The sequence below is a fragment of the Monodelphis domestica genome, chromosome X, assembly GCF_027887165.1.
Source record: "Monodelphis domestica isolate mMonDom1 chromosome X, mMonDom1.pri, whole genome shotgun sequence".
Lineage (NCBI taxonomy): Eukaryota > Metazoa > Chordata > Mammalia > Didelphimorphia > Didelphidae > Monodelphis > Monodelphis domestica.
In genome coordinates this window covers 30030962-30053376 of record NC_077235.1, presented here as the reverse complement: position 1 = coordinate 30053376, position 22415 = coordinate 30030962, and the positions used below count along the sequence as shown (strand labels likewise).

The following is a 22415-nucleotide window of genomic DNA, read 5'->3' as shown; positions in this document are numbered from 1 at the left end:
CAGAAATAGCCTCTGTGCTGATGGAGGACCCCCTGAATTTGGAGGCTGGGCACTCAGGGGATGGTCCCACATTGTCAAGAAGCATTTAGGGGAAACAGAACTTGGCCTAGGCATTTGAAGAAGGTAGAAATGACTTTTGATTTAAGGAATCATGGAAAGCTTCATGCAGGATGTAGCATTTGAGATTGGCCTTGGAGGCTGGCTATGAGTTGGATTTGGGCAGATTTGGGCTGGGGTGGAAGGGCCTTCCAAGTGGAGAGAATAGCCATGAGTGAGGCCACAGTTGGGGAAAAGTGCCCAATCGAAAATGAGTACTAAAAGACAGGCCTGTAAAGCCATGTTATGACCCAACTGAGAAGGCCCACAAATCCCAGGAAAAGAGTTTAGATTTTGTTAGGCAATGGAGAACTATTCAAGGGTCCTGAATAGTGATATCAAATCAATTGGGCCTTAGGAAGACTGATTTGTCACCTGAGGGTCGAACAGACTAAAGGCAGGGAGACTTGCATTAGTTTAGGTGACTGGCAACAAAGAAAGACCAGGGCAAGAAAACGAGATACCTGGCAGATGGGATGGAGAAAGGCCTAGAGATCCTGAGCTGGAAAGGCCCTTAGATTTTCCACAAGCAAAAATGGCAGGACTCAGTGACTGGGTCCCAGTAGGATGTGAGGTGGAAGCTTTGTACTCTGCTGACTGGGAGGACAGCGGGGAAATTAATAGGAAGAGGTGAGGAGGAGGAAGAGCTTTTGTGGAGGAGAATAATGAGCTTGCTGGTTTCCTGCCATGTTGACTGTGAGGAGCACCATCCAGGAAAAGCTAAAAAGGCAAGGATGAGTGGTAGCCTAGGATAGAAACCAGGGCTGGAGATAGGGACAAGAATTTTCAGCATGAAGGTAGGAGCTGGAATTGTGAGAACTGATAGGGCTGCCAAGGCCGAGAACACAGAGAGCAAAGGCCTAAGAAGGCCATCATCGCTTTGGGATGGCTTAGCGGAAGCCCTTCTTGGAGGTAGTGGGAAGGACCGTGATGGCTCGGGTTTTTCCTTCCTCTGTTTTCTCTGTCACTTCCTGTTGGTACTGCTCTCTGACCTTTGTAGTTCTCACATTCCTGTACAATGGGATGGGTGATGGTTTAAACTAGGCTCCAGGACACTTGTGCCCCCTAGAACACCTGACTTTGGGGTGTTTATGAACATAGTACTGACTCTCAGGTAAATCTGTCGAACAGTGAGTAAGTTAAGTTTCTTTTCAGCATAGAGACCCACTAATCAAAGCCAGGTCACTTATGTATAGAGAAAAAGCACTTCAGGGTTGACACAGCTGCCTTGCTTTCCTCCTATGGCATGTGGGATGGCATGAAGCTCTAGGATTCACCTACAAAAGGTGCTCCCAATACCAGTTATGACATTCCCCATTTTCAGTACTGTGGAAGGGGAGTTCCCAGCCACGCTCAGCCCAAACTCTGGCTGGACATAGGAGCACAAGTCTAGAGCTGGAAGGTACCCAGCGCACCAGATTCTAGTCGGATTCTGAGCTGGTTCTGGAATGGAGATAGGGGAGAATCCAGGCTCTGGGTTAAGATCTGGGGATAAAAACAGTCCCTGCCCTCGAAGATCTCACATTGGAATGGGGAAGACAACATGCAAACAACTCTGAGGGTACAAGGAAGATGGATGGCTGTCTCAGAGAGGAAGACATTAGCAAGCAGGGGGCTAGGAAAGACCTCCTACAGATGGCGAGATCTGAGCCGACTCTTAAAGGAAGCCAGGAGACAAGGTGTGGAGGGAGAGCATTCCAGGTATTGGGGACCTAAAGAGGAATAGAGTCAGGATGTGAAGTGTCTTGTTTAAGGCAAAGCAAGAAGGCCATTGTGGCTTGATCCTTGTGTACAGAGAGGCAAGTAAAGTCAAAGAAGCCTGGACAAGTAAGGGTTAGGTTTTAAAGGGTTTTACATGCCAAAGAGAAAAGTTTAGTTTTGAGCCTGGAGGTAGTGGGAGCAATTGGAGTCAGGAGGGGGCGGCTTGGTCAGACCTGCGCTTTAAGAAAATCATTTTGTACATAGGCCCAAGGATGCTTTAAGTAGGAGAGCCTTGAGGCAGGGAAGCTGGTAAGCTGGCTATTCCAGTAGTTCAGGTGCCAGGTGATGAGGGCCTAAATGAGGGTTGGGACTATGTGAATGGAAAGGAGATACATATATAAGACATGGAACAAGACCTGGGAACAAACTGGACACGAGCAGTTGAGGATGATATCAAAGTTGTTGGTACCCTCGACAGTAATAAAGAAGTCTGAAGAGGGGAAGGTTTTAGCAGAAAGAGAATGAGTTCAGACAAGTTGAGTTTGAAGTGCCTGCAAGACATGGGTTTAGATGTCTAAAAGTTAGTTGGGGATGTGATACTGGAGTTCAGGAGAGAGATGAAGACTAGATTTGGGAACTGCCTGCATAGAGCCCATAGCTGGACACATGGGAGCTCATGAGATCACGGAGTGGGGAGGTATAAACAGAGAACTTAAAGGACATCCACAGTTAGTGGACATGACATGGATGAAGAACCAACAAAGGAAGTTGAAAGGGAGCAGCCAGACACATAGCACCAGAAAAGAACAGTGTCACAGATACCCAGAGAGGTCAGGAAGTATGAGGCTTGCTAAGAGGCCATTAGATACAGCAATTAAGAGATCATTAAAGAAATCAGATTTAGCTGGCACTCAGTAAATGCTGCAATGCTCTGTAGCAAAATGAGCCCTAGATTTGGAATGCAGAGGACCTGGGGCTGAGTTCTGGCTTGATGACTTTGTGAACTTGAGCAAATCATTTTACTCCTCTGGGCCTCAGTTTCCTCCACTGTAAAATGAAAGAGCTGGGACTCAAGATGATCTTATGACTTCATGCCCTCCTTGCCCACAGTCAACACTGCCCAAACCCTATGGATCCCTTTCCAATGAAGGCTTTTCTGTGAGTAGGAATGAGGAAGTCTAAAGGAGGAGGTTCAAGAACAGGACTCCTGAGGGTTTGGGATGCTGAATTCAATTGTAAATATGTCATGTCTGTGACCTAAAAAAGACCCAAAGCTTTTTCCCAGGATTGGCTTGAGGCTGTCTGACTGGACTTTCTTGGCTGCACTTTAAGTTGCTTCCTTGGTTCAGAGGATGCTGGCTTTGAACTGTTGATCTGCTTTCAATCCACAGTCAACAGTCAATTTTATTGAGTTCCTGAAAACCTATTGGCATCCTAAGCAGAAAACCCAATTTCTACCATATTGAACTTTAGGCGTGGAATTGCCATGAAATTATAGAGGAAGGGAATCCATTTCTTAGATTTCTCTAAAGCTTGCTGCAGGCTCACTTGGTGGCCTAAAAGTGTTCCCAGATAGTCTATAGGCCCCAGGTTTTAGTGTTATTATTTTTAAAAGCCCATATCTTTTGCTTCTTAATTAATCACTTTCTTGAAGTTTCATAAAAAAGGAATGATATAATAATAGATTTAGATTAAGAGCTGGAAAGGATCTCGGAAGTCGTCAAGTTAAACACCTTTGTTTTACATATGAGGAAACTGAGGCACAGAAAGGTTAAGGGACTTGCCCAAGGTCTTCCCATGCATTCAAGTGAGTGTGGGTTGCTATTACTTTTACTTTGGCATAATTGGAGCAGGCAGACTAGATTCTAGTCTATAAGGTCTTTGGAAAGAAATAATTAATGGATGGAAAAATGTTGAGAACATTTCATTAGACTATGAGTAATGTAGTTGAGGGTCACTCTAAGGATGATGGAGAAAGGCATGGGTGTGAGCAGTTTGTAACCTATTACCAACAAAGAAATTCACAGAAGAGAGGGTGTAAAGGATATCATTACAGAGGAAAGATAGTGAGATAGTCATATAGAGAGAGTGGGAGATTAACAATGGATAAACTCAAATGAGAGCTCATTCTGAGAGCTAAGTTTGGGGGACCTCCTGTGGAGGATCTGTGGGAGTTCAGGACAAGAGTTACATAGGATAAGGAGGCTGTGGTGTGTGCCTGATGGGAATACTCACATTGAGGTTACAAAGTCATTCAATTATGTCTGCTAGAGGCCCACAGCTTACTTTTCTTCCTCATGTTGATTTTTTTTTGGCTTTACAGGTTGGAGCTTCCTCATTTCTGGTAGCCGTTATTCTAGTATCCATAGCTAGAACCCCACATGTCATCTCTGGTTCTTCTTATGTCTTTGTTCCCCATATCCAGGCTCAGTCAGCCAACTCTACCAACTTTAGTGCTTATTATCTGCTTGGCTCCAATTTAGTGCTTGTTATCCAATTGGCTCCAGTGGCTCATTTTAAGCACTCAATCGATGCTTTTTGGTCTACTTGCTTTGGATAAGGTGTCCTGAAATAGGCTAACCTTACTGCAGCAAGCATTTCATTAATAGTGGATCATATGCCTCGTTAGTGAGCTCGAGAGAGGGGGAGTTCTTGGTCAGAGGAAGCATTTGTTACCCTTTAAAGGGCTACCAAAACATGAGTAGTTATTGCTTTTATAATGATGAAGTAGTTTATGAATACTAAGAGTTTCTCCAGGAGAGCTAAAAGAACAGCTTAGGATTTTGGCAAGAGAAGCTTAGAGAAAAAGAAAGTCATTGTGCCTCTAGCACCATCTTAGGTAGAAGGTGCCCCGACAAGCTAACTCTGGCCCTCTAGCCTGGGAGGATAGACAGGAAGAAGAACAGAAATTTACCCAAGGGATCCAACTGACTTTCCCTGACTTCCTGAGACTTGTCCCAAGAGCCCAGAAATATTCACATCTCTTGAGGAGCCTCCTTCCCATCATCTGTCCCATCATTACAATAAAGTGCAGATTCTACAGTGGGATTCTGTTTGGGGAATTGGGATCTTAGAGTCTCAAGTACTTATTTTTCTATTCCTTTAAATATCCCAAGTGGAACTGCCCTGCCCAGGGCTCTCATCCAGGCCCCCAAACTCAATTTAGGGGAAAGGGCAACTTATGTTGAGGGACCAAGGAGTGTGAATGAAATAGCCTCTATGCTCCTGGACTTAGTTTATGCTTTCTTAGGAAAAAGTCACTTTGGGGGGTTAGAACAAAGATGGTGGAGTAATCCAGAGCAACTCTGAGCCACCATGAGAATTCTCTCTGACCAAGATTAAAATATTGACACAAAATGAATATAGGAGGGAAAGAACCAACAAGGAGACAGAACAAAACAACTTTCAAGAAAAGAAAAACCCCAAAGGTAGGCAAAGAACATCTGGGGCACTGGGGTGAGAGGAGAGCAGAGCTAGCAAGAACCTGTAGCAAGGAGGGAAGAGCAAGCCACCCCCACCCCTATCTGCTGTCCAAGGTTCAGAACCTAAGCCCAAGTCAAACATCCATACCCTGGGATCCTGCTTGGGCAAATAGTGGTACAAGCCAGCCCACACCCCTTAACATTTCAAACCTGTGGAGAAGTCCTGAGCCCTAGCCCAGGGAATTCTAGTCTGGGCTTGGAATAAGGACACAGTTCACATTTTGGAGTGGCTGATAGTACTAAGTGCTAAGTACTGATCTTTTTGCCTAAATCTCAGGGTGGAACTCCAAGACAGGACAATCAGGATCAACTACACAGTGAGACCAAAAACTTGAGCCTAAGCCTGGGGCTATAATTAGATCAGCCCCTGATTTGATCAAGATCAGAGTGAGATCAAAAGCTTACACTTAAGCCTGAGGCAAATATTTAAGCTATGAGCATCTCAAGGGTCAATTGAATCAGCAAGGGGAGGGGGCTCTCAGAATTCTCAGCCCTCAGACTATCACATCATACCCCCAAGCCTATCTATAATTAGATAAGAAAAATGAGCAAACTACAAAAAGCACCTAACTCTAAAAATTTTTTTGTGGAGACAAAGAGCAAGGTACAAATACAGAAGGGGACAGTGAAAGCAAAGGAAACACATGCAAAATCCAAAAGAAAAATATGGATTGGACATAGATTTTTGTAATAACTCAAAAAAGACTTGAAAAACCAATTAAGAGAGGCAGAGGAAAAGTAGGAAAGAGAAATGAAAATGATGAAAGAAGAAACAGGCCAAATGAAGAAGGAGAACCAAAAACTGATGGAGGAATATCAGGCCTTAAAAACCAGAATTGACCATCTAGAAACTAATGATTTCACATGAAACCAAGAAACAATAAAGCAGAATCAAAGGAATGAAAAAAATCAGAGGAAAACATCAAATATATTATTAAAACCAACTGACCTAGAAAATAGATCTAGTAGAGACAATCTAAGAATTATTGGACTACCTGAAAGCCACAATCAAGGAAAAACTTTGGACATCACACTACATCACACTACAAGAAATTATCAAATTATCAAAACTGCTCAGAAATCCTAAAACAAGAAAAAAAATTGAAATTGAAAGAATTCACAGATCATCTCCAGAAAGAAATCCTCAAATCCTCAAATGACAACTCCCAGGAATGTAATAGCTAAATTTAAGAACCACCAATATAAGGAGAAAATTCTTCAAACCACAGAAAGAAACCATTCAAATACCATGGAGCTACAATCAGGATCTCACAGGACCTAGCGGCTTCTACATGAAAGGATCAAAAGGCATGGAATATGATAGTTAGGAAGGCAAAAGATTTGGGTTTACAACCCAGAGTCACCTATCAAGCGAAACTGAGTATACTCTTTCAGGGGAAAATAGATATTCATAAAACAAGATTTCCAGGCATTCCCGAGGAATAATCCAGACCTAAACAAAAATTTTGAAATCCAAACACAAGACACAAGAGAAGGCCAAAAAGGTAAATAAGAAAGAGAAAATTTAAGGGACTCATCAAAATAAAAATGTTTATATGTCTACATGGAAAGAGGCTTTCTGTAATTCTCAAAAACTACTCTTAGAAGTAGAGAAGATAGAAGGAATTTACCCAGAAATAGGGTGAGGAAGTAAGCTGATTATGATGATATGATGTATATGATAATATAAGATGATATGATATGTATGTAAATGTGATGATATGAAATGATATATATGTATGAGATGTGTGCATATGAATGATGTGCAAAAAATCATTCAAGGGCTGAGAGGGCTGCCCTGAGAGAAAAGGGAAGGGAGAGATAGAATGGGGTAAATTATATAACATAAGGAGGTGAGAAAAATCAGTACAGAGAGGGGAGGATAAGGGTGGTGGTGGGCAATGCTTAACCTTTACTCTCTGTGTAAGTGGCTCAGAGAGGGAAAAACAATTATACTCAGTAGGATATAGAATTCTGTCTTACCGAACAGAGAAGTAGTAGGGGAACAAGACAAGGGAAGCAGGGGGTAAAAGAAGGGAGGGGGAAGTGGGGATAGTCCAGTTTCAGGCATGGGGAGAGAAGAGGGATGGGAAAAATCACAAATCATGTAACCATGGAAAAATATTTTAAATAATTAAAGAAAATAAAATTTTGTTCCCGTAAGATTGGATGAGAAAGTGTCTTGTGAATATTCCTCAAAATATACATCCATCTGTAACCAAAGAGGCTAAATTTGGGGAGCTGACATTACTGCCAAACTTCTGGTAGAGAAAAGCAAATGAAACACACCCTCTTCTGTAGGAAAAAAGGGGCCTCACCAACTTAGGGGCTGCCAGTTGGTTCACAGAATCAAAAGGAGCCAATATTGACACAAGAAGGGCATATTTCTGACCAAGAGCAAGGAGATGAGGGAAAAATATACACTGAACTTACTGGACTTTTTAAGCTAGGAGGAATTAGTAAAATAAATTGAATAGAGAAAGGGCAACATAGAGTCTCTTTTGAGGCCAGTCTGTCTTTTCAAAGAGGTGCTAGTCCCCTGGGGGCAAACAGACAAGAATGAACCAAACAGGCCCTGCCTTCAGTGTTACTGACATTCTCCTGGGAGGATACAACAAAGAGGGAGAGAATACTAACCCCTGGGTTCAGCAGGAAAGACTTCCTGGAGGAAGAGGCCCTGAAGGAAGACAAGAATTCTGTGAGGCAGAGATGAGGAAGAAGAGCAATCCTGGTCTGAGGGATGCTTTGTCCAAACACATGGAAGCTAGAAATGCTGTGCTGAGCAACAGCTAGCAGGCGACTTCGTCAGTCTCCTCCAGTTTAAGGCTTCTTGCTGTAATAAACATTATTTGGACGTCTAGAGGTTTTTGTTTAAAGCTCACTGGGATAATTAATTGGGTATGAGGTGGCATGCCTCCTTGAACAAGTCATATAAAGAGATTGCAGCTATTTTCACTTGATCTAATCTTCTTCTTTTTTCACTCTGACTGGCCTTTGAAATTCCAAGAGGCATTATGGAGGTGTGAAAAGCAGAATAGACTTAAAGCCAAAATACTGGGGTTTGAGTTCTAGCCCTGTGACCCTGCCCAAGGAATTAACCGTTCTGAGCCTCAGTTTCCTCCTCCGTAGAATGGAATCAACAGCCCATTGTCTGCCTCTTTTTTCAGGGCTGTGAAGTCCAAATAAGATTATGTGTATAAAGTCATAGAGAAACAGGTGAGTGATTAGGTCTTCAGTATAATTCAAGCAGTGTGGTATGGTGGAGAGCATGAGGGAGGAGCCAGGAAAACTGCCACTCGCTAGCTGTGGGAGGATTCTGGGGAATGTTCCCTAACCTCTCATTGTGATCTGTGTTGGGAGAGAAAGTGTCCCCACCACGAGTGGCCCTACCAATAACATTCGAGACCATTGCCATACAGTATTTGGCTGTAATCCAGGAAAGCAAGCAATTACCAGAGGGCCGAGTGGAGCATCTTTTCTTACTCATTTCCCACTCAAGCAAGATCGTCGTTCTATCTGATAGTTGGACTATGATTCATAGCAGGTGAAACTAAGGTCAACAGCTGTACCCAAGCCAGAAGCTCCTTGAAGGGAGTGTGTCCCAGACTAGGGGGCAGAGGTCCTGGGTTCAAATTCTGTTTCTGCCATTCCCTAGCTTCGTAACCTTGGAAAAGTATCTGATTCACTGTTCATAAAACAAGAGGGCTGGACTGTGCTCTTTCTAGCTTAAGAATTTGCTCGATTTTTTCCTCTTTCATATCCACACCTCCCTCTCTCCCAACTCATCTGTCTCCCACAATGGTTAGGACAGTGCTCTGTAGTCATTCTCAGTTGACGCTATTGGCCAGCTCATGGTTTAAGAGTATGGAGCCAGAACAGCTAATGAGGGGAGGTTCTCACCAAAGCAAAGTATTTTAAGGCTGGGAGGAATCTTAGCTGCTAGGGAGTTCAACACTTCCCTTTCCCTGAGAGAACCTGCCCTTCGGTTAGATGGGAAAACAGGTTCAAGGAGAAGTGACTTTGCCCAGTTCAGGTGGTGTGGTGGTTAGTGGCAGAGCTGGGACTGGAACCTTTGCCTGCCACCTCCCAGTCTAGTGTTCTTTTCACTTTCTACCTCTAAGCCCTGCTAGTTTGCACACCTATAAAACAGGAGCTAGGATCCTGCCTCTACTAACCCTTATAGGGTCTCTGGGAGGAAAACACTTGATAAAAAGCCATCAATTTCAAGAAAATTCACAACGTGCTTCATTTCACGCCCTCCTCTCAGGGCCCACTTCCTTCACAGCTTCCTGGTCAACTTGGATACCTCTCCTCATTCTTCAGTGATGGAAGGGTGAACTTTGAATGCATTCTGCCCTTGTTCCTGGATGGGATGTGCCAATCTACTTCTCAGTGACCTCACTCACCATTCCAGTAACAAAGAGTCCCTCTCACAAAGGTAAGCTCCTAGAAGGCAAGAACTATCTGTGTGTGTGTGTGTGTGTGTGTGTGTGTGTGTGTGTGTGTGTGCGCGCGCGCGCCTGGCACCTCACATCATTTGGGGCACATAGAGCTTAACAGATTTTTCATTCACTGATTTATTCAGCATAGAAATACATATTGTGGTGGTGATTTTTAACATGTGGTCACCCATCCAGACACTTTCTCTTGGACTGCCTTAAGATTCATGACTGTGGGGCAGCTAGGTGACTCAGTGGATTGAGAATCAGACCCAGAGACAGGAGGTCCTAGTTCAAATCTGGCCTCAGACACTTCCCAGCTGTGTGACCCTGGGCAAGTCACTCCACCCTCATTGCCTAGCCCTTACCACTCTTCTGCCTTTGAACCAATATAGTGTTGAAGGTAAGGGTTTAAAAAAAGATTCATGACTGAGATTTTTTAAGAAGGTTGTCTGGGTCTGTGCTCCAGTTAGTTTTGTGCCACCGCAAGATGTGATTCTCAGCCCTCAACTCTCCACACTTTCTTGGAGATCATTTCCCCTCGCCTGGCTTTAACTATGGTCTCTCTGTTAGCTGCTTCTCCAAATCAGCATCTTCAGTTCCAAATTTATATCTGCTGAGCTCCAGACTCATCATTCCCTGCTGTATATTTCCACAGGGATGACCTGGTGGCATTTTAAACTCAACATGTTTAAAGCCATAAGCATCAGCTCCCCCACTCAAAGGAGTTCCTTCTCCTGAATCCTCTCTGCCTTCCAGTGGTACCATCATCTGCTCAGGATCAGTCATTTCTGATCTTCTCTCCTCTTGCTCATCTGCTCGCCCACATCCAGCCAGTCACCATATCCTGTCACTTTTTCCTGGAACGTTTTCAATGAATCAGCCTCTTCCTGTCCATTCCCCAGCTACCACTTAAATTCAAGCCCTTGTATTATACTCAGACTATTGCGCTAGCCTCCTATATGTTCTCCTTTCACTGGTCTTTCTTCTCATCATTTTCTTCCTTTTATCTTGATTTTCACTAGCCTCGAACTGCAATTGGGCATTTCTTTCAATTAGGAAACATGGGCAACACACCACAGTGCATTAGCAATGGGTTAGTAACAAGAAAGGTGTAATTTTCTTTCTGTTGGAGTTCCCAGACTCCCTGAAAGTCACCCGTAGACATCAGAGCTATTTTCCTAGCACATTCAGTGGTTGTAGATCTCTCACAATTGAGTTTCTGGTAATTATTGTTTTGAAATCACTATAGTTACTGGACTGTCTGAAGAGCTGGTGTGATATAGATGCTCAGTAAGTTTCGCCATGGCCCCAAAAGTGTAAGAAGCCTTTGTATAAGTGATGAATAATGTCATTGAACAAACATTTAAGGGCCACTATGACCTATGTGCTGGCATGGCTAAGCCCATAATGCTCTCCTCCTCCTCCCCTCTGGCTTCCTTCAAGATTCAGCTCAGAGTCCACTCTCTGCAAGAATCCTTTCCACGTCCCTCCTTTTGGAAGTGAATTTGCACTGGCTAGACCTTGTAAATGTGTGATCTCCCCCCACTTGAATGGGAGCTCTAAGAGGGTACTTATGCCATTCTTTGCACCCCCAGCGTTCAGCATAGTACCTGCCATATATTAAGTCATTAATAAACTACTTTATACTATATATAATATAATATATACTATAACATATGCTTTTTCATTGATTGAGTGACTTCCGTAGGAGGGCAGAACTATGGAGGAGTCTGGAAATCGTCAAAAACAAATTTAAAAAAGAGACTAGGGATGACTCCTGGAGATACTGGAGAATTACATCTAGAAGGAAGAGAGCAAAGGAGACAGAGCCCTGGATTTAGAAAGGAAGAGTATAAGCTGGAGATGTGGCACAATGATGCTGGATGAGTCTACCTGGGCTGGAGAAGAGTCAGAGGCCTGTACAAAACTCACAGATCTAGGACGTAGCTGTCTGATAGCAGGCCCTGGGGGAGACTGATGGCTCTTTCTGGATCTGAGGTTGCAGCTTGGTGGTGGAGGAAAGGCATGGTATCATGTGTCAACATCAAATTCCATTTGCCCACTTGACCACCTAGGCCATTTCCCCCATCATCTGCCCATGATGATGATCTAGACTAGCACCCTCCACACAAGACCTGAGACCTGCACCTCCATAGCCAGGCCTTCCTGATTCTATGCTCGAGTTCCTAAGGAAAGAAACCTACTCGTTTCTGGAGTTTCCGTCCTTGGGCTCCAGCCCAGTTGATTGGTCCCTCCAGCTGACCTACTGACTGGCCTGAAGTACCAGATCTTACTTCAGTTCTACATTCATTCCCATTTAGCCATGGCTGATCCTCACGCTCCTATTTGTGCTGTTTTCCCTATTAGAATGTAAGCTTCTTGAGGACACGGAGTGTATCTGCCTCTGTCTGTCTCTTATCTATGTCACCGCTACTTAATGTAGTATCTGACACATAGCAAGTAATAATTGCTTTTTGTTTCATTTACACAGTACAAAACAGGTTGGTTTGGAATTCCAAGGACCTTGCTTTGCATCCCGGCCTTGTTACTAACTACCTGGGTCACCCTGGGCAAGTCGGTTATTTTCTTTTAGAGAACTTTCCTCAGTTTCTTCCTCTATAAAAAAGGGGAAGGGAGGTTGCTTTTAATGATCTCTTGACTTTCTTTCAGAAGTTCTAAATTATTGATCCTCAGTATCACTCTGGAGAGCCTGAGACCTTAAAGCTGAGACAGAGCAAAATGTTCATAGAATTTAAAAAATTACAAAATATCGAATGGCCTTAGTATTGAAACTGAACAGATTATTTAATGGAAAATAATCAATGGCCTGCACTTCCCTCACAAAAGTGGGATCATGGAATTTGGAGTGGGAAAAGCCCTCATTTTCAACAGAGGAGGAGAGACTCAGAGAGATAAGCAACTTGCCCAAGGCGACACAGGGTTCTGAACCCAGGTCCTGGGTTTCTTTTCTTTTTTAAGATTTTTTTTAACCCTCACCTTCCATCTTAGAATCCATACTGTGTATTGGTTCTAAGGCAAAAGAATGGTAAGGGCTAGGCAATGAGGGTTAAGTGACTTGTCCAGGGTCATACAGCTGGGAAGTATCTGAGGCCAGATTTGAACCTAGGACCTGTGTCTGGGCCTGGCTCTCCATCCACTGAGCCATCCACCTGCCCCTTAGGGCTTGGGTTTCTAAAGTTACTGTTCTTGCTATCATGCTACCTTGGCTCCTATAAGCCAGCCTGCATCGAATTGCCTCTATATGGGTGCCAAGCTATTACAGACAGGGCTAAAGATGGAGGATCCAGTAAAGAAAAGAACATGGAAGATCTGTTGACAAAAAAATCCCAAAACCAAAACCAAACCCAAATGACTGGCCTTCGTAAGTGGACACAAGCTTATCTGAGGCAACCCTAACCTCCTATTAATTACTGATGCCAAACTGTCTTACTTCTTATTCCTCCTTTCTGCCCTGTCAAAGACTCTGCCCAGGCTGAGCACTGAGAACCTTGAGCTTCCTTCAAGCCACCTCCAAAAGGAAGCTTTCTCCTCTCTCCAGTTAGGAGTTCTTTCTCTCTCTTCGACTTATCCATTGACATGTCTGTCAGCTCCTTGAAGGCAGGGCCTGTTTTTTAGTCTTTCTATCTGCAGCAGCTAGCACAATGACTGCCATGGCAGAAGCCCTCAGTAAATGCTCGTCAGATTGAATGCTATAGCTCACTTTTGCTCTGAGAGTTGGACGCCTAATCAGCAGAGACACGGCGGATGAAGGGCTGCCCTGAAAGCCTAGAACTCTGGGGTCTAGTCTAGACTCTGGTGACCGTGTGTCCTTGGGTAAGTTACTCAACCTCTCCTTCCACAGGCAATCTCTCTGATTAAGTTACAGTGAAGACGCTAGCTGGCATTGGTAGTGGGCGTTTCCTGATCAGGGAGTGCTGCATACCACCGAAATCACAGGTCCAGTCCCTTTCCCTAGAGCAGGGGGCTGTCTAGTCCTCCAGTGTTTATTTTAACTGATTTGTCAAGGCCCTACCTCCTTCTCCCACACAGAATGCCTCTCTGTCCCTGGCATCAGAAACCTTTCGCTGCCCTGGACAACCATCTAGTCCTTATTTCCCATCCTGAACATCCAGAGTGGAAATGACCTTTTTGCTAACCTCATGGTAGCTTTCCCCAAGGAAGAGAGTTTCGACGGCCCACAATGGGTCTACATTGGAAAGCACCTACCTTCCCAGTGTTTTGGTCTGGAATTTGTTCAAGCGTTGAGCCTTGGTAGAGGTGCGAGGTAGATCCTGCCTACCATCCAAGAAGCTGATTCTGGGAGCTCTGAGCTACGAGTGTAGTGAGCAGCGTCTAGCCCCATTTCAGTAAAGGTGTCAAATCAATTGGGACATAATCATGAGCCTCACTCAGTGCCCAGCACATAGTAGGTGCTTAATACAGACTTGGAGGATTACAGTGAAATTTGCCAAGGTCCCTGGCAGCTCCACATGCTGTAATGATAAGAGCATGTTAAACAGAGACTGGCCAGAATGCTGGTTGTGAAGCAAGGGACCTGGGTAATTTACTAGCTGGATGACCTTGGGGAAGTCACTTAACTTCTCTGTCAGTAGGGGCTGAAGTTGTATTTGATAATCTCTAAGTCTCTCCTGTCTCTAAAACAGCAGCGTCATATGAAATGGTTCTTCAGCCTTCAAAAGACATACATGTAATTCAGAACTCTCAAGGAAGACAGTCTCATTTCACTGTTTACTTTTCTGGAAAAGGAGTAAAGAAGAGGACTAGAGTCAGGAAGGCCAGAGTTCAAGTTCCATCCCAGGCACTTACTTGCTGTGTGACCCCAGACACATCTCTTCACTTAACCTCTCTTGAGCCTGTTTCCTCATTTGAAAAACTGGGATAATAATAGCACCAACCTCATAGAATTGTCATGAGGATCAAACAAGAGAATTTATGTCCAGCAGCTTGCCAACCCTTGACTGACTTAGTATGTTAACCAGTGTTACCATTACTAGGCCACTTTTTCCTTTCCTCCTTTTTGGAGCACTTTCTAAATCACCTCGGACCTGGGAAGCATGGCACCCTCAGTGTTGCATAGCAACTCTGCAAGGCCATGATTGTCGTCCCCATTTTACAGATGAGGAAACTGACAGCAATGGCTAGATAGAGAGGAGAGCTAGAAAAGTGCTAAGGACAAAAGCATCTCCCCCAGTCTGCCCAAGGCCATTCTGCTCCTGCCATTGCTAGCAAAGGGTGAGATCAGAGATACAGAGCCTGTTTCGGGCAGTTCTGGAATTTCAGGGAGCAGAGACAGTGTCTCACAATACTACTGAGTTGTCCTACCTACAGATGGTGATTCTCACTCTTACAAGGAGGAGGCAAGAAGCCACAGGTATATCTGTGGTCATCCTCATTGACATCTGGGGGGGCCTCCTTTGTCTCTGGCCTTTGGAAACAAGGTTCCTCATAGAATTGCTCTCCCAAGGTTGATTCTATCTAGGGGGAAATGACCCACTTACTCAGAGGGCCCCCAGATCTTAGGGGCTTGAGGGCTTTATACTGAGGTAGACATAGGGAACAAAGCCTCTTACCATGCGCTCCCACTAAGGCCAATAACAGGGTCCAGTTAACATTCCTTTGCAGTCAGTCATGGGCTGTATTTGGAGATATTTAGCAGTTACTCATTCTCTAACTGGATCTCTCTTTCCCATCTCTTCCTCTGAGTAAACTAGGCTGCAGCTTTGGTCATGTACTCCATTTTCCAGATGAGGAAAGTGAGGCTGAAAGGTTAAGAGACTTGTCCAAGGTCACATAGCTGGGATGCGAACTTAAGTCTCCTGGTCCTGAAGCCCTTGCTGCCTCAAGGACAGCTCATTAAATAATTCTGAATGAAAAGATTGAGGAGCAAGAAGGTGGTCCTTGAAAGAAAGAAGAGGAGGCAAGCCAGATTTGTTCCATGTCAAGAAATCGTAGCTGTGTAGTGGGAGGGGGGAGGCCCAAGGGCTAGGAGCTTAGCACTAGTTAGATAGTTAGGTGCTTCAGGAAAGCTCTTTGCCCCTCTTTGGAGCAGAGTTTCCTATCTACTTAATGATGCCCTTTCCCATATTTGCACTGGAGAACTCTGGGAGGTGGCCCACTTTTCCCCCATTCTGTCTGAAGCCAGAATCACTCCACTTTTAGAGGTGGGAAGAATCCTCTGAACATATTGTCCCATTGGACTATGTCCAAGGGAGACCCACTGGGTTGGATTTGAAACCATGCCATGTGAGTATCAAGCCCAAGAATGTTTAGTCTGGACAAGACAAGATTTAGGGTAAGCACAACAGCTGATTGTATCCTCATTTTATAGATGAGGAACTGAGACAAACGGGTTAAGTGACCTGCCCATGGTCACATAGATAGTAAGGGTCTGAGGCTAAATTTGAACTCTGATCTTTGTGACTGAGCTACCTCATTCATTTGGTCCTAGAGCTAGGAGCAATGGGTACAAGTGGCAAAGAGACAGATGTTCAGCTTTGCATAGGGGAACATTTCCCAACAATTGGAACTATTCAGAAGTGGAATGGGCTGCAGCCCGAAGGGGGCTCCTTAGCCCGGGATGTCTTCAAGCAGAATCTGAATGAGGGAATCCCTTCTTAGACATGGGCTGCCAATATGCCCTCCAAGGTCCCTTGCATGTTGACATTTGGAGTTTTTGAAAAACGAGAAAAAGATCGCCACAAACCTGGGCTTAGTGAAATGTAAGGATTCCCTCCCCCCCCCCCCCGACCTTGTCGTATCCCAGGTGCCAATATACATTTGGACCCAAGCCTGGAATAATGTCCAGGGAGAATCAGGACCCCAAATTCCTGCCAGAAGTGGGTTGAACTTCGAGGGGTGGGAATCCTCTAAGACCCATTCTCATTCTTTTCCTGCACAGGCTTCTCGATGGTTAACATGTCCATAACCTGGGGCGCCACATGACATGTAGACACAAAGATGGCCTGCCCAAGTCATCACCTCTGCCTTATGGGGGCTGCCAAAGAGCTCTGAGGGCACATGGTGAAACATATGCTGCTCCTCTTGGAAAGACGGGGGCCAGACAGCTCACGCAGTCACACGCAGTTACTGCGACTGGTGGCTGGTTTTGTTGAATTGTTTTTGTTTGTTACATGGGAGGGTGGTATAGAGTAGGAAGGGCATCAGGAAATGTCTGTAGCACACAAAAGAAAAGGCATCAACACACAGTTTAAAACTGTACAAAGCAAGGGAGTGATTTGGCAGGCAAGACCAGACTTGTTAAGAGCAGGTGGGATCCAAGAGGCCCTGGGAAGGGCCCCTTGCTGTCCAAATGCTCCCCCGTCAGCATGCCGATACCTGAAATCCCTTAACTTGGGCCCAGAGCATCAGGTTTAGAGCTCTGATGTCTCCGGATGAGGGGAATAGCTGCTGCACATCCACGGGGCTTGTTTGAGCAGGAAGGAGAAAGACTAGATAACAGATCCCTGAAAACTGAACTGAGGGGAGGAGGAGGCTGGAGGGCAAGAAGGGGCCTGGGAGGCCATCATGGTTTGGCTCTAGGTTCTAAGGTTGGCCCGTTTTGGGTTTGTTTGTTTCTAAATGCTGACCTTATGTCTTAGGATCAATAATGTGTGACAGTTCCCAGGCAGAAGAGTGGTAAGGGCTAGGCAATGGGGGTCAAGTGACTTGCCCAGGGTCACACAGTTAGGGAGTATTTTGAACCCAAGACCTCTCATTTCTAGGCCTGGCTTTCAATCCAATGAGCCACCCAGCTGCCCCCTCAACCTGTTTTTAAGTAACAGACCCTTATGAAAAGGTTTGGTTTGGAGATAATGAGGAGGCAAAGGAGAATCCTTAGGATTGAAATGAGAAGAGCTAGATTCCAGTCACAATCCTGCCACTTAATAGCCAGATGACCTTGGGCAAGTCACTCTCTAAACCACCCCTTCCTTCTCTGTAATGATGAGGCTTTGAGGCTGGCAAATTGCTTTAAAACATGGTCTCATTTGATCCTCACTACAACCCTGGAAAGTGAGTATTACCTTTACTTTACAGATGAGGAAATTGAAGCTCACTGGGGTTAAGTGATTTGCTCAGGGTCATACAGCCAGGAAGTGTCTAAGGTCAGATTTCAACTCCTAGAGTTATCCACTTATAGCTGGAAGAGACCCACAGGTAGTGAATGAGTAGTCCAGTCCCCTGACTTTTCATCTAATGCTCTTTCCATTGGACGATGCTATCTCCTTGACTCTAACTCCAGTGCTGAACTACCCCAAGATGCTTTACCAGTAAAAATCCCTGCCCTGCTCAGAAAGATTCAGTCGCTTCCTATGTCCACTGAATATGGTTCAAACTGTATTGCCCAATGTCCAAGGCCTCCTTCCCCCCAATCCAGTGCCGCCCTGCTTTCCTGGACTTATCTTCTAGCGTTCCTCTATGGCCAATCTACACGACACCAAACCTTCTCTTTCCCTCCTCTAGGCCTTGACCAATGTTATTTCCAATGCTGGAATTCCCTCCCTTCCTCCCTTTACCTGTTGAATTCCTAGCAAAACTTTAAAGGCCAAATCAATAGCCCCTCTTCCATGTGGCCTCTCTTGCTCAGGTCAGTACCAGCCCTCCCCCTTTCCCTTTCCGTAGCGCGTCCTTCCCCCTTCTTTTGCACACTACCCATTGGCTACTGTGTATTGTCATTATCATTCAGTGAAGTTCATCCCCTGTGAGGGCAGGGGCTACGGACAACCCGAAACTCATGTCTCCCCGGGATATCAGCCAGCGTGAAAGCCACTGGAGAGAATACAGGAAAGTTCACTGCATTGGCCTGCAGAGGCAAATTCCCAACTGTCTCCATCATGCCAACACTCTCCCACAGCAATGGAGATGCCTCCGGCCCATCTCCTGTTCCCCACAAGAAAGGAATTGGCCTCGCTGCCTCTCAGGATCCTTCCTAACTTGCTCTCTCTGTTTATTGCCTTGCTGAATTGACCAACCTTCCTGTTCTCGATCTAGGTTTCTAGTGCTATCATATTCTAGCCGGCCGTGATCTTACAGCATGACTCTGCAAACCATGGTGGCAAAGGATATTTGGCTCAGAAATTGAGAGCTGGAAGGGGCCTTGGAAAGCCATCTAATCCAGAGCCCCTCATTTGACAGATGAGGAAATCAAGGCCTGGAGAGATGAAGTGTCCTGTCCACGGACACAGAGGTGGGAGCTGATGTGCTCAGGATTGGAACCCAGGTCCTCCGACTTAAAAGCCAATGTACCAAAAAGCCTCCTTACCTCTGAGATAAACTATTGTCAGCCTGGTGTTTCAGGCTCTCTCCATCAATCTGATTCTTGCCTGATGGTCTGGCATGATTCCTATCACCCCCCCCCCCTTCTGCACTCTGGGCCAGGCAAATGACTCACATAGGCCACTGCATCTCTCCTTGCCATGCCATCCTCCGCCTCTCATGATGCCCTCTCACATCTGCCTCAGAGAACTCGGAGATTCCTTCCATGGGACGCCCTCCCCAAGGAGAGGCACCAATTTGATTTTCGTCTTTGTAACGCCAGTGCAAAATCTCTTGGGGAAATGAATTTTGTTGAGTGGTTTGCTGACTGGACTCCAAGAGCTGGCTAGCTATGCAAATAAAGAACTTTCCATTTGTCAGAGCCCTCTAGCAAAGCCAGAGGTCTACTGTTGGGCACGCAGAGCCACTTACATGGAGTGCTTTAGGAGCGGGTGGTAATCTAGCCTGGAAGACATCTAGAAATGAGTTCATACCACATCCAGTCCTAAGACCAGCTCAGCTCCCAGGGAGCATGGCGATGCCACCTAGCTGAGGTCCTTTCCTTTCCCCCAGGGCATAGACTGAAGCTCAGAGGGGAAGACTATCAAACCACCCTGGCAAAACTGGTCACTTGCTTCTGAAACTCCATTTGTTGTTCACTGGGCTTGGAATCAGAAAACCCCGTCTTCAGTCACTACAACATGACTATGTCTTATCAATGCGAGACTGGGCAAGTCACATAAACGCGTGGAGCCTCAACTGTCTTACCTGGAAAATGGGTCTACTTTTACTACCTACCACTTTGCAAACTAGAAAATGCAACACCTTCCTCATCCTCATCCTCCTCATCTTCATTGCTGCCACAAAGTAGCAGGATCTCCCTCCCTTCTAAAGTTTTGATTAGGATGTTAGATCTGGCAAGCTCTATAGTATCTAGTAAGGCACGTATTTGCATGGCCAGGAAAGCTACTAAATATGCCATACTTTGCGTTCTGCTTTAACTTCTTCGAATGGAGAAGGTCAAGAGCAGAAAAGGTCAGAGAGGGGACAGACCTGAAAATGAAGCAGGAAGTGTTCAAAGGGAGCTGAGCAGGTTTCAGAACAGCTGAGCTGGTCAGGGCTTGAGGACATGGAATGTAAAACCTAGGAGGGACCTCAGGGAATACACTATGGGCAGATTGACCCCTGGAAGGGTCAGCAGCAAGGGTTCGGAACTTGGGATCAGAAGTACAGGGGTCTCTCTTCCAGATTGTGCCACTTACCAGCTGTGGCTTTAGGGGCAAATCTTACCACCTCTCTGAGCCTCAGTCTTCTTATCTCTAAAATGGGGATAATACTGATAGCATGCATGCTCCTTCATTCTTGGTCAGTCATAAGCATTTATTAAGCACCTACTATGTGCCAAGCACTGGGAATACAAAGAAAGGCAGAAAAGCCTGGAAGGTTCTGCCCTCAAGGACCTTCTGTTCTATTGGTGGAGACACCATGAAAATAATGGGGTGCATCCAAGATCTCTGTAGAGTATATGGAAGGATTCGGACAGCTGGGGGGCCTGGCTGGGAAAGCCTTCCTGAGGAAAGTGGCATTGGAACTGAGTCTAGAAGGAAGGCAAGGATTCTAAGAGGTGGACACAACGGAGCATTTTACAGAAGAGGAAACCAAGGCACAGAGGGAGGAAGGGCAGTGCTGGGCCCCTGGCTCTTGACTTCCAGGATCTTTCTACTTTGTCTCAAGAAAGGAAACTACTGCTAAAGGAAGCAAAAGCTGACTTAAGAGGGAAGCTCCCCAGAGCTTAGAAAACAGATTGCCACAAGGACATTCTTGCAGTGTGGCTTCACTTGAGAAGCCAGGGTTCTGGGGAAGGGGCTGTCGGGAAGGCGCAGGTGTTCCAGCACCGCCCCTGGCTGCAGGGGCCCCATTCAATTAGCACATCTCAGCCAAAGAAAGGACAAAGAAAAGAATGCCCAGAGCAACCTAGCTCGAAGCCCCCATGTGAGGGAGGCTCATTCTCCTCTTCCTTCCCTGGCTCCCCGGGAATGAGGGAGTAGCCTGGTCCTAACACCTACCCGCTGCATGGTCTCCTTACCTTCTGAAGGGCTCAAGGCTGCCCGCTGGGGATCCTTGGGAAGTCGCCCCCAGGAGCCAGTGCCAAGGGGTCCCGGCAATGCAAGCTGGCCGGCTCTGGGCGAGTGGGCTGGCTGCTGGGTACTCTGTCCTGCCCTGCCCCGCCCTGCCCTGTCCTGCGAGCTTGCACTATTCACATGTTGCCTGCCCTCTGAGGCACTTCTGCAGCCAGATGGGCTGCTGCTGTTTTGAAGAGGACCTCTCGCCTGCTGGGAGAGGGCAGGGCAGGGCACGCTGGCTAGTCACCACTCACCGGCTCCTTCCTCTTTCACATTAGTCCACCCCCTCCGGCTCCGGCGAGGGGGGGGGCAGAGAGGAAGGGGGGCAGCGCTAATGGCAGTTACTGCAGGTTGGGCGAGGGTGGGTGGGCGCCTCGTCTTCTGCCTACGAATTCCCCAGGAAACCCCGCCGCGGCCGGCCGGGACTGTTGGCAGCAGGGAGGATTTTTATGACTCGGATGGGTGGGGGTGGGGGTGGGGGTGGGGGTAGGAGGGGGGAGAGCTGGATTACTTGGAGGCGGGGACAAGTGGATTTTACCAGCACAGGCTAATGTAACTGGCATGAGGCGAAACTTGATTCTCTGGGAAAATAAGTCTTCCTTCCTTCCTTCCTTCCTTCCTTCCTTCCTTCCTTCCTTCCTTCCTTCCTTCCTTCCTTCCTTCCTTCCTTCCTTCCTTCCTTCCTTCCTTCCTTCCTTCCTTCCTTCCTTCCTTCCTTCCTTCCTTCCTTCTCTCCTTCCTTCCTTCCTTCTCTCCTTCCTTCCTTCCTTCCTTCCTTCCTTCCTTCCTTCCTTCCTTCCTTCCTTCCTTCCTTCCTTCCTTCCTTCCTTCCTTCCTTCCTTCCTTCCTTCCTTCCTTCCTTCCTTCCTTCTCTCCTTCCTTCCTTCTCTCCTTCCTTCCTTCCTTCCTTCCTTCCTTCCTTCCTTCCTTCCTTCCTTCCTTCCTTCCTTCCTTCCTTCCTTCCTTCCTTCCTTCCTTCCTTCCTTCCTTCCTTCCTTCCTTCCTTCCTTCCTTCCTTCCTTCCTTCCTTCTCTCCTTCCTTCCTTCCTTCTCTCCTTCCTTCCTTCCTTCCTTCCTTCCTTCCTTCCTTCCTTCCTTCCTTCCTTCCTTCCTTCCTTCCTTCCTTCCTTCCTTCCTTCCTTCTCTCCTTCCTTCCTTCTTTCTCTCCTTCCTTCCTTCCTTTCCAGTCTATGACATTAGTAGTAGATCTTATAGATTCATGGTAGAGCCCCCTCTTGCCTCATGATATTGGGAAACTCCCACCTTGGTTTGGATTCATTCTGCTAGAGGAGAATATA

The 22415-nt window shown here is 46.0% G+C and overlaps 1 protein-coding gene across 1 annotated transcript in view; it reads right to left on the bottom strand.

Moving 5' to 3' along the window:
* The window catches only part of CYSLTR1 (cysteinyl leukotriene receptor 1), a 32654-nt gene extending 11129 nt beyond the window's left edge, over positions 1 to 21525 (bottom strand). The window contains exon 1 of the mRNA XM_007507451.3: positions 21081 to 21525. The gene's annotated coding sequence lies outside the window, so the exon portion shown is untranslated. The remainder of the gene's footprint in view (positions 1 to 21080) is intronic.
* Positions 21526 to 22415: the final 890 nt, after the last annotated feature.